Source organism: Hoplias malabaricus, chromosome 9 (assembly GCF_029633855.1).
Source record: "Hoplias malabaricus isolate fHopMal1 chromosome 9, fHopMal1.hap1, whole genome shotgun sequence".
Lineage (NCBI taxonomy): Eukaryota > Metazoa > Chordata > Actinopteri > Characiformes > Erythrinidae > Hoplias > Hoplias malabaricus.
The window spans coordinates 23,087,491-23,100,549 of record NC_089808.1 but is presented as its reverse complement, the minus strand read 5'-3'; positions in this window follow the sequence as shown (position 1 = coordinate 23,100,549).

Genomic DNA, 13,059 nt, shown 5'->3' with positions numbered 1-13,059 from the left:
TAGCAAAACATGTAGAGAAACACTACAAGGGGGAAAAAGGGCAGATACAAAAAGGTCACAAAAGAGATTTTATTGTATTTATTGCAAAATGCATCCTACCTCATTTACACTCTTACAAATGATCACAGTCTTCTCCCAGATGAATTTGTTCAGGTGCAACATGAGTGAGATTAGCTGGGAATCAGGAAGTTAAATGATGAAGGCCAGTGTTTGCACAGAACCAGTTTCCAAAATGATGCCGTGTCTTGACAGTGTGTGAAACTGTCAAGAGCTGAACGTGTGAGTGACTGTGTGAAACTGTCAAGAGTTGAGTGTGTGAGTGACTGAGGGACTGTGTGAAACTGTCAACAGCTGCGTGTGTGAGTGACTGGGTGAGTGTGTGAAACTGTCAAGAGTTGAGTGTGTGAGTGACTGGGTGAAACTGTCAAGAGCTGAGTGTGTCAGTGACTAAGTGAAACTGCCAATAGCTGAGTGTGTGAGTGAGTGGGTGAGTGTGTGAAACTGTAAGGAGCTGAATGTGTGAGTGACTGGGTGAGTGTGTGAAACTGTCAAAACTGAGTGTGTGAATGACTGTGTGAGTGTGTGAAACTGTCAAGAGCTGAGTGAGAGTGTGAATGACTGTGTGAAACTGTCAAGAGCTGAATGTGTGAGTGACTGGATGAGTGTGTGAAACTGTCAAGAGTTGAGTGTGTGAGTGACTGGGTGAGTGTGTGAAACTCTCAAGAGCTTAATGTGTGAGTGACTGGGTGAGTGTGTGAAACTGTCAAGAGCTGAGTGTGTGAGTGACTGGGTGAGTGTGTGAAACTGTGTGTTTCTGCTTTGCCAAATACAGAATGTGAACGAATGAAAGAATAATCCATGTCCAGATTTAATCCTGATGCTGGAGTTGAGATTGGAGAGAGGAAGGCAGATACAGACATGTGCTCGGCTCAGGTTTCGAAGGATGATTGTGTAAAGGCTGAAGGCAAATGAGACGCGATTTGGAACATTACAATTATGCAAAGAGACGTTAGCCTTGGCTAGCTTTCTTCCGCCATTCTGGACCATGCTCAGCACAGTTTAGACAGCTGTGACCCCGAAATCTGTGGACTAGGGGTGGGGATAGGGGTTGCCTCTTTGAGGTGGGTATGAGGGGACGATGCCTACAATCCTAGGTCAATCCTAATTGTTAACAGGAGGGGGATATAAATCCTTATCCCCATTCCTTAAACCCTCCAGCATTGAGCTGTATAACTCTGGACATTGTGATTTTTACTTCACTAAGGCTTTTGTAGAATAATCAAATCCTCACAGATATGTTTGACGATTGTTTCCACAGCCTTCCCAGAAGAGGAGAAGCAGTTATTGCACCACAAATTTGCATTAATCCAAAAATATTCTTCAGGAATTAAGCAATGTTTGGTGAGCAGATCTCCAACAACATTAACTATGAAGATTGACATTTTATCTGTTGGACTGGTTTGGCAGGCTTCGTGGGCTCCTGTAAACAGACGTTAGATGTGTTTCCTCCATTCTCAGGATATTTTACTCAACAATACCTGCATTTATTCCACACTTCTGCTACTAGTCTTCCCCTAAAGCCAGTGTTAAGCGGCCAGGAAACCGAATTGTAACACAATGCCAAAGTCCTTCTTTAAAGCTGCCCACTCTGCCTTTTGATGGTGAATTTCAAACGCTTGGCTCTGAGCTGGTTGGTATCTGTTTTTTCTTGAAGCAATTGAGGGCCTAGTAACCATTTTGTTAAGGATCCTGGTTTTCTGGGAGTTCCCTGCTCAAGGAGTGATTCAGCACAATTCTGCTGAGCCTTGTGTAGTGGAATATGTATGCCCCATGTTGCAGTGCCATAAATACTACATAGCTGAGTCAATGATAATTAATTATTATTTGATTAATAATTAATTATTTAATTCATTTTGTTAAACTCCATGTTTGGAAGCCATTAAATAATATGTAGTGTCTTTACCTGTCCATTTTAGCTTGAACAAGTAGGCCATCATGTTGGATGACTTTACATATTTTATAGCACAATTAGCTAGAATTAATTATTATTAATGAATTATACTTATTGACCCCTGTAGGTTCTTGGCTCTGAAATTGAATCTGAACTAAAAGCAATAATTCTGTACAAGAAAAGTGCACACACAAATGACCAAGGGCTGGTTTTTATCACACAACCGGTTTATTAATAATGATATCAAATAATGAATATTGATTATACATTCACATAATGAAATGGATAACAGCGATACATGAGGGAACAGGGAGATTAATATATGAGGGAATTTCTCTATGATAATTACCCTAAATTCTAAAAAGGCTATAGTTTATTCCAGCAAGCATTCAGCACCAACCTCCTGAGGTATGAAAGAAATGAAACCATGTGACCTTACGTATCCCTGGAGATAGCTGGGAGTATGTCACTGATGCACGGGGCTTTCCAGCACACTGCAGATGTGGGCCTCATAGCACTTCAGCCGCTGGGTTCTTCTTCTTCCTCTTGGCCAGAGATACGGTGACCACTCCGTTGGAGCTGGTGGCGTTTTGAAAGTCTCTGTGGGAATTCTCCGTCATCACTCATCTGCCTCCTGGTGAGAGACACGTCCATGCAGGTCTCTCCTGGGCCTTTGCTTAGAAGGTCATTCTGAGGATGTGTGTGACCTCCTCCTTCACTGATCCTGAAGCTCTTGTCACCACTTTGAGGGTCAGAGGTCTGAGGTCTCCTTCAATGCTCTGGGTGTGGCATTGAGCTTTGCTGGAATAAGCTACAGTTCTTTTAACTATAGTTTTCTACTAGAAGTAAAATTAAACTAAAACTTCTGGTTGGAAGTTCTGGGTTTGTTCTATCTGGACCCTGCTTGAGGAAACTGTTTAAGGGATAGCTATAATGGAGTCTGACACCTGCAGAGAGCTGGAGAGCTCCAGAGAGACCCAGGGCTCTCCCTTAACTGACTAAAAGCAAGAGAGAGAATTTCTTCCTATATTCTCCTTCTGTTCTTCTCCTGTTCTAGGAGCTGGAGTGTGAGTTAGAGTGCATATTCTCTCTCTCCCGAAAAAGCCTAGAGTCATTTCGTGCCATTGGGTTTTTAACCAGAATTTAGAAAACCCACCTTGAATGCCTGATTGGTCCTCAGGGATTGAGGATTGGAACATCTCTTGCTCCTGATTGGCTGTTTCCTGTACCTTGGTAGTGACATCACATACAATTTATGACACTTGACAAGACAAAGACTTGAAGACCATCCTGTTGAATGATCCCAGAATTCTGAATCATACTTTTGCAATATAAATGATTATATGTTAACACAAAGTAATATCATTCAGACTCACCATGTTTTAGATAATTCTTAGCCAAATAATACACACAGTATGTGGTTACCTTGGTTCCTACATAAGTTCATATACAAAGTGACTTTAAACACATGTAAATTAATTCCCCCTGTTTTGATTGTCCAAATGGAATTAATTTCAAACAGTGGTTCACATATAAAACTATAAAACTTCAGGTAAACCTAGGAATAAAGGAATGGGTGTTTCTTTTCTTTCAGATGTGTAAGAGGTGATGGAATAAAGGTGGGTCTGTGTGTCTCTCTGTATCCTGTGTTTGAGAAGAGTTGCATGACCCTCCAAGACCCTGTGTCATAAACTGTCCATAAAAGGGCCTGTAGAGTCAGTTTTATGAATCTCTGACACAGACCAATTTGGGGCCAGTGCTTGCTGGAAAGCTTTTCTCAAATTCCGACCTGGCTGGGTGTGGTTTGGGGATGTCTCTCAGCGAAGAGAAGTCTTTCAGCATCTCAAAAAGCATAATTTCTTTTATTAGATATTAATAATCTGTTCATCTCCGCTACACATGTCTTATTTGCAAAACAAACTGCGGTCAGCGCTGCAGTAGAAACACTGGGGACACAGAATGGCCACGCAGACCAGGCCTAGATTTGCATTGAAAGCGAAAGCCATGCAAATTAGTTTCAGATGTTTGTTATCGCTGCCCTGTGATGGGATGGTGGGCGGGGAGTGTCCCTGTCTTGTGACCAATGATTGCAGGTAGGCGTCAGACCCTGATCAGGACAAAGATGAATGCTTGAGTTAATGAATTTTCATAGTTCATTGAACATTCCTTCTGAAATGAATGGTATGAACTTGTCTCAGATTTTTTTCAGAAGGCTGCTTGGAATATTGCTGCTAGCACTTTTCCACCAATTTGAAACAGTTTGGCATGTTTCCACCAATATAAACTAGTTCCCAAACCCCAAAAGTTTGTTCCCACCTGGAATCAAACAAGAGTAGGTTTTTTTTTTTATATATCTTGAACTGTGAAGTTGTCCATGGGCAAGATGAGCTAAAGAAGCTCCAGAAAGCTCTGAGCCTCAAATAAAGAGGTATCATGCAGTGGAGCTGAGCTCTGTCATTTACAGTATGTTAAATAGATGAATAAAAGGAAATAAAAAAACAGGAATGTGCTCGGATTGTGTCTTTCTGGGGCTGTGTTAAACATGACACAAGATTTAAATTATCTCACTCTGATCTGAACCTGCTGTCAACAGTGAATAAACCATGACTCTGTCCTCTAAGCGTTTATCTCTGTTGCTGGTCATGAATTCAGCCATAGCTACGCTGGGACAGAGCAACCCTGCAGATGATGTATTGCTGGTTCCTATCAAAACTGGTGGAAATGTTGGAGGAAACCAAAGTTCAAGAACCAGAGTGAACTCAATGGGGAAAGCACCAAGCTCAAACCACCATGTGATTATTCTAAAAGTTGAATCAACAAGAAAAGAAACTTGATACTTCACAACACCTCCCATATCAGAATTTTAACATTCCACCAGGGCATTGAAGTGTCTTTCGTTCACAGGAATGCATCAGTACACAAGGGGTGAGCCCCCTTGAAAACAAACTGAAAGTTTTGATGTACTTCGTTGACCAAAGGTATGAGGAAGATTGCTTCATTTCTCATTCCAAAACTGTACGGCACAGGCAACAGGTGTCAGTGTCTGGAGAGTATGGTGTGTTCTCCCTGTGTCTGTGTGGGATTCCTCTTGGTGCTCTTGGACTCTTCCCACAGTCCAAAATGCATGATGGTGGACTGGATATTCAAAGTATCTAGCTGTGAGTGTGTAAGTGAATGTGTGAAGCCCTGTGATGGACTGGCACCCGTCCTGTGTGTTCCTGCTCATGGTGGTTCCAGATTGGCACCAGACCCGTCACAAAGCTGAACATATGACAAATAAAGAAAGAAAGTATTTACAGAAAATCAATGAAAGAATGATTTATGGCAGGCTGTGTACACTTCCACTTTCAGTTTTTCTCACTGGATTCCACCACATACCATGGCTCCGCATGCCGTGTGGGTGTTTCTCTGTTGTTATGGAATTAATTAATTCATTCATTCATCTTCTTTTCCGCTTGTCCATTTCAGGGTCGGCAACAAAAATGCTGCTCATGAACCAGAGCCAGAAACGGTGTGGCCTTGAGGAATTCTTTCCCCTGATTGGCTAAATGAAGTTCAGCAGGGGAGAGTAGATCACACCTCTGGTTTTGGTTTATGTTTATCAGGTGGTGTACTACGTGTTATTCAGACAGTATTCCCATCATTTGCCACCATTTCCTGTTTGAAACACCTGTGGGTGTGGTGAGTGTAACCGTAAATTCAAAAGAAAATAAAAGGAATGACTGCTCCTTATTTCACTTTAAGTAAACTGCTTCACTGATTTTAAACAGGAATATCTACAATTTAGTGTCAGACGGAGGATAGTGACTATACTCAGGTTTCTGTGAACATCTGTGTGGTGTGTAATGTTGAATAATTCTCACCGGAGTCTCATCTCCAGTTTCAGAATGAGCACATTTCATTGGATGCTTCACTTTTGCATCCATTCCTTTAACATCAGTTTCATAATCTCATGGACATCTCCTCAAGAGCGTTAAGTGTGTTTTACTCTGAAACATGTTAAAAACAAAAACAACATATATCTGTTAGTATTTCCAGTGTTTTAGATATGGATCTTAATGTCATTCTATCTGGGTCTCACACTTTCACCTCCACCCTCTCCAGTTACACATTAGCTGGGCTTCCATCCAAAACCTTTACAAATGTTATGCACAATAAAAAAGTCTGTGAGGAGTGTGGTGTGTTCTCCCTGTGTCTGCGTGGGTTTCCTCCGGGTGACTGTCTGTGAGGAGTGTGGTGTGTTCTCCCTGTGTCTGCGTGGGTTTCCTCCGGGTGACTGTCTGTGAGGAGTGTAGTATGTTCTCTCTGTGTCTGTGTGGATTTCCTCCGGGTGACTGTCTGTGAGGAGTGTGGTGTGTTCTCCATGTGTCTGCGTGGGTTTCCTCCGGGTGACTGTCTGTGAGGAGTGTGGTGTGTTCTCTGTGTGTCTGTGTGGGTTTCCTCCGGATGACTGTCTGTGAGGAGTGTAGTTTGTTCTCTCTGTGTCCGCATGGGTTTCCTCCGGGTGACTGTCTGTGAGGAGTGTGGTGTGTTCTCTCTGTGTCCGCATGGGTTTCCTCCGGGTGCTCCGGCTTTCTCCTATGGTCCAGAAACACACGTGGGTAGGTGGGCTGGAGACTCAAAAGTTTCTGTGAGTGTGTGTATTGCCCTGTGAAGGACTGGTGCCCCCTCAAGGGTGTGTTCCTACCTTGCACCCAATGATTCCAGGTAGGCTCTGGACCCATCTTGACCCTGAACTGGATAAGTTCTTACAGATAATGAATGGGCTCTTGTGATCAGGGCAGCAGAAGAGATAAGAACACTTCCTACAGAACCTGTTTTTGTAATGTCTTGAGATTAAATTAAAATGCTGTGTTTTGCACAGTGGTGTTTGTATACAAGATTCTACATACGTACATAAGAAGCTCTGGTGGTGCTGGTATGCAAAGAAGAGAGGAAGGCAAATAGGGGGTAGTCTGTTAAAAGCTCATGGTTGCAGAGTCAGTCCAGGGCTCCAGGAGGTGTTATGCCACATTCGCAGTACGTTCAAACTAGCTGAAATGCTGTAGTTTGTTCAAAAACCCACCACTCTTTTGGAGATTTGCCCTTTAGCGATAATCTAACTTTTCCACCTCGTCTGGTCGTAAAACTCATTTTGTGATATTTGGGTGTTTTCGGAAATTTTGGCCATTTTCTAATCAGTATTTTATGCCCAATTTCATAATTGTGGTAGGAAACCCACTACCGTCCCTCTCTCTATCCCTTTGGTGTGAGCCTCTGTTCTGAATTGTCACATTCTTCAGCCTGGAATTGGGCCTGGTCACTTCAAGTGAACCTTAACTTGCAAAAATAACTGCTCCCTTCTCTGTTTTCTCCACCTAAATGTAGCAAAACATTATTTTTGTAGGTAAGTAGTGATTATTTTTAAATTTCTTTTACAAAACGCAGCTCACATGAGATGTACAAATTGCATTTGTAATTGTAGTTGAACCAATTTAGGACCCATATGTGCGGGTCCCCCATAATGTGGGCGCCCATATTTAAAATATGTATAGTACAGACTCTCAGGCACAATCAGCAAGGTGTAAGTGTAATGTGTGTTTCATATTGAGAAGAAAAAAGAAAATGCTTGACTCTACTGAGGATATTTTTTCTCTACCATTTTGTTTTTCCCCCATTGTTCCAGAGAAGTGTGTGTGGAAGCAGTGAATGCAATAAAAAAAAACACGTGTAAATATGTAAAGAAAGGGTGCTGGAGACCTTGAAGATTTAATTCATTACCAGTAACAAAGGGCACTGGTGTCCAAACAAAAATAAACAAAACAGAACCTCTCCCTCATTCACAGTGTTTTTTCATTCTCTTGGCTACTTGTAATTCAGCTCCACTGGCAAAAAGAGGCACTACGTTATTAATAATCTACTGCCGGCATTAGAGAGCACTTTGGGACCGTTTTAACATAATTTTCCATAGAAATGAGCAAGCAATGACTTGAGACGATAAATAATCCAGCTGCTGTCATAAACCATTTGAATTCAAGACTGCTGGTCCACTATCAAAAGTGTTCCATTGAATTTTTAATGGGGGGAAACATTTTTAAGTGGATGTAAAGCAGTCAAATTAACATATTTGGGACAAGCGCTATGCTAATGCTACTTCTGGCTCAGGTCAGCGAAGATGATGCAAGCGCACATTCACCGAATGCTCTGTGAAGCTTCCAGTAAAATCGTGACTGAAGTCGTGGAGAGACTACATTAAGGCTCTCATGCAAAGAACTCTGAATTTAACTCTAATGCACTACAGATATACTTCTCATGCCAGGAGACTAGCCACAGAAAACAAGACCAATAAATCTGATATGATATTCTCTGTGTGATCTCACCCAGGTAAGGAAAAGGAAGTCCCTGCAATCACATCATATGACGAACAAAGACAATTCCAAGAATGTTGTTGGAGCTTCTGTAGAAGCTCCATAGGTTCTATTATTCCCAGTAAAATTGTACTCAAAAAAAAAAAAGCAATGTTTCGAATATAGAGATTTTTGAAAATTCAGTTCTCTCACAGTGAAAAAGATTTCCTTATTTGAGCAAAGCATGGACTCAGAATGACACACTACTTCAGCAGTAAGTAAAAAAAGCCCTTCATTTAAAAAAAGCCTTTCCTTGTGTGATTTGCATGTTATGACCGTGGTGTGTCGTCAGTGTTGGGGAGTTTCTCTCTACAGATAAGGCAACAGTTGTTCTGCCTGTTTACCAAAATACTGCATTTAGCAAAGATAGTGCTTTGTACTGTAAGTCAAACTGGAGATCCTGCTTAATGAAAGGTTCTTGTAGATATTTTTGAAACATGAAAGAACTTACATTAACTTGAAATCAATGCAGTGTGAAGGAGTTTAAGTTTGAAAATGAAGAAAGGTACTTTTAAAACAGTAACTTTTCAATCTAAGTTACAATTTATTTATTTAATGCTACACTATTATAGCACCTTTCTGGAAACCTTAGGACGCTTTACAATGAACACAACATTCAATCCACAACCCGGTCTCACACCTATTCGTGATATAGTCACATATATAGGAGACTGCAATTCCTGACATAGTCATATTTTCCACATTGTATGCGACAATATCACAATCATAAGTGAATGGTATACCATATACAAATTGTGTGGAAGTAACACGAAAACTCTTCCTCATTACATTTCTCATAACATAGAAAAAGGCAAAATGCAAATTACATAACATATGTTCTTATTCCAACAAAGGCATATTGTATTTTATTATAATATTTCTCCTAAGCAATGCTTATTATTCGTTTCCTACTTTAGTTTTTACTCTACTGAGAACATTTCTTTCACTTAACGTTATTTTGACTATTCAACCTTTCAAAAGGTTAATATTGAAAAGGACAATGACGCCTGTAATGAGGAAGAGTTTTCGTGTTACTGTCGCATAACACAGGGCACTGAAATGAGTGTTTGTATGGTAATTACCCATACTCTTAGAATTGCGATATTGTCAAATAAAATGTTGAAAATATGCAACTATGTCACAAATTGCAGTCCCCTATATATGTGACTATAACACGAATAGGTGTGAGACCGGGTTGCAAACCACAAACACACTGGCAAGAAGTGGCAGTCAAACGCACACAGCATACTCTCAGCCAGGAACGACTGTCCACCTGGAGGACTGCATCGGGCACTAGGGTTTCACCCAGGATAGAGCGCCAATCCATATCTAGGCACACACACATTCAGTCATACATTCACATATACAAGGACAGTTATGGGAGAAGTCAAACCACCTAAAAAAGACCTCAGAAAAATCCCATGCAGACACTGGGGGAACATGGAAATTCCACACAGAAGGTGCTTGAACTCAAGATCCCAGTCAATCTTCTAAGCTAACAGTAGCTACAAGTATCTAAGCCTCAGACAAGCTACACTCAGAATAAGACTCATAATTAGCCACATTACAAACTACTGAGGGGGCAAAAAGCTCTTAAGAAAAAGTAGCTAGCTGAACAAATAATTCTGCAGGCAGCATTAAACATGTTTGTTTTCTTCTTAAGGCAAATTAAGAGCGCAGTGTTTAAACTAATATGACTGTCTGTGGGTTTTTTTAAACATTTTTTTAAATAAAAAAATATTCTGTTTTTATTTGTAAACTTTAAGTTCAGCCTTTTTTCAAAACTTGTTGTGTTCACATGTGATATTAGCGCACAGACTGCTAGACGTTCTCTGTGGGAAGGTGGAGCTGAACATCCAGCAGTCAAAGTCAGACAGTTTTACCTGCCGCACCCCACGTTAGCAAAACAGCTTTCATAGCATTTTTAGAGTTTTTTTAGAGAACATGTAAAAATATTAAATAATCACTTTTGGATATATTTTCTACTACTTTATAGTGGTAAAATAATGCAGATTTAATTAAAAATAAATTGGATTTCCAAGGGAAGATTTGGCTCGTCCACGTTCTTCCAGTCACTTCCTTCATTCAGACATCTGCGCCATACAAACGGTGGGCATCTCCAGGTGAGTAACCATTGCAACGCCTTGCTTCTGTGGGCTCAGAGATTGGTCGTGCAGATGGTTGACACTACACAAGGAGCATGAACATGAACCGCACTCAAGTAGCCGACTGTCAGGCTTAAGTTATCACTCATCACAGTCTGGCAGAGAGTATCATCCCATGCATAAAATGGGATGATACACACAAATCAACAGCCGTTATCAAATGCAGAAAGCAAACCTAAAACATGTAGCATAAGCAGGGGCAAGAGGCTTTCACGTTGTGTGTTGAATACGTGGAATGATAAAGATGATGCTGTGGCAATATAATTTACATTGAACACACTGTAGACACGGCTGTTCGGCATGAAATGAACAGCTTCAGATAAACCTTTTGTCAATATGCTCTGTGACAAGACATAAACGAGCATAAAGCCCCAAACACACACAAACAGCTGTGTTTAAGAAACACAACTAGATTTTAACACCACTATTGTACTTTTAAAGGTACATTTAACCTGTTTGTACTTTTAGTGATCAATAATGTACCTCTACTGTACCTCTTTCTCAGTATTAATTTATTTATTTGTTTGTTTGCGACTGAAGAGTGTTACGTAGGTTGTTTAACTGAGAAACTGGGTTTGGTTCTTAGGTTTATTTAACTAGCAATTAAAAACAAAAACAAAAAAATGCAATTCCACAGATTTTTCCACAATTTGGAGTGGTGTTTATGATCCAGGTCTAATCATCCTGCATCAGTATCTGACCTCACTAATCAAAGCTCAGTGGCTGCCATCAAATCCTCAAGGAATACACCCTGGAGGGGGCACCAGTCCTTCACAGGACGACACGCACTCACACCTACGGACACTTTTGAGTCGTCAATCCACCTACCATGTGTTTTTGGACCGCGGGAGGAAACCGGAGCACCCAGAGGAAACCGGAGCACCCAGAGGAAACCCACGTAGACACAGGGAGAACACACCAAACTCCTCACAGACAGTCTCCCGAAGTGGGACTTGAACACACAACCTTCAGGACCCTGGAGCTACCTGCTGCTCCACCGTGCTGCCTGTTTGTGCTTTTATTATCATTAAATAAATGCACAGTAATATCCAAATATATTAAGAACATACTGTAAAGCAAGATGTATAAAGCTGAATATATGTGTGTGTGTGTGTGTGTGTGTGTGTGTGTGTGTGTGTCCACAAGGAAGACAATCCCCACAGTGCATGTTTACCAGGAATTTCATATTGTTGGGAAGACCTACACATTGTGGGGACTAGTCTTTTTGTGGGGACCACCAGTTGATACCCACAATGTAAATCATGATTTAAGGTTGGGTTAAGGTTAAAGTTAGGGTAAGTGTTAAGGTTAAGGTGAGGATTGTGTTAGGTTTAAGGTTAAGCTAGTTGTACTTATTGATTGGTTAATGGTAAATATCCAAAAAACGAATGAACGTCTATGTAATGTCCTCAAAATTCATGATGATGTATTTTCTTTGCAGGAGCAGTAATTTTGCATATTAACAATGTATTTAAAGGAACAACATGACAGTTTTTATTTAATAGAATCAAACTTGGATTATCATGTGCCAAGCGCTGTAGTGTGTTCTCCCTGTCTTTATGGGTTTCCTCCAGGTGCTCCAGTTTCCTCCCACAGTCCAAACACATCTGTTGGTAGCCAGGTAAGCGCTTTCATTGCTTATGTCTTCAGGAGCTGAACTAAAGGCTTAACTTTGTCAGATCAACCACATTAGACATTCACCTGACATTATACTCCCTTAGAAAAGGAGAATATGGAAATGGAACCCTCTGGTACATGGCACATGACCCTAAGGACATCACGCTCAATTTAATGTGTCAGATAGAGGGCTTTAAGGTGGTACTGCATTCTCTGGAGCGATGGTGTTCAGTATATTTGAAATGAGATGCCGTTCCGTATGCCATCTAACATCTGTACCTCACAGCAATGTTCTCTAGATGGATGGAGCCGAACTAAGACAAGTGGCGTTCCAGCTTCAACGGTAACTGCCAAGATACTTGACTCACATTTCAAACCCAGCAGCCTCCAGGACACACCGCTCTTCAAAACAGAGGAGCAACCATGGGGCAGGGTGAGAGAGAGAGAGAGAGAGAGAGAGAGAGAGAGAGAGATAGAGAGAGATAGAGAGAGAGAGAGAGAGAGAGAGAGAGAGAGTCTGAGAGCCACCAGATGTCCAGACAAGGCCTTTCTGACCCCCCAGAAACCCCTTCCTCTCACCTCGACATTAATGAATGTGTTTGGGATTAACCTGGATCAGGAGAAGCAGAAATCACAAGCATCTTCCGGGACTGAAGTGTGGAGGAGTGGAAAATGTCCCGTGTTGAGTTTCTCTGAAACACAAGTCTCCAAAAAGTAAAACCTCTGATGAAAGAATTGATATTTCCAGGAATTAAATCCCAGAATTAAACATGAGGATGAGATGAACAGCTACTGAGCTATTGACCTGTCCTCCCTCAGCCCTGCCACGGCTCTGCTGCTTGTTAATTCTCTCCGAGAGGCTTTTATTATTTAGCCTACTCCTCCATCGCTCTTATTCTCTCCGTCCCTTTGAGAGTGTCCGACACACTTCACCACTTTC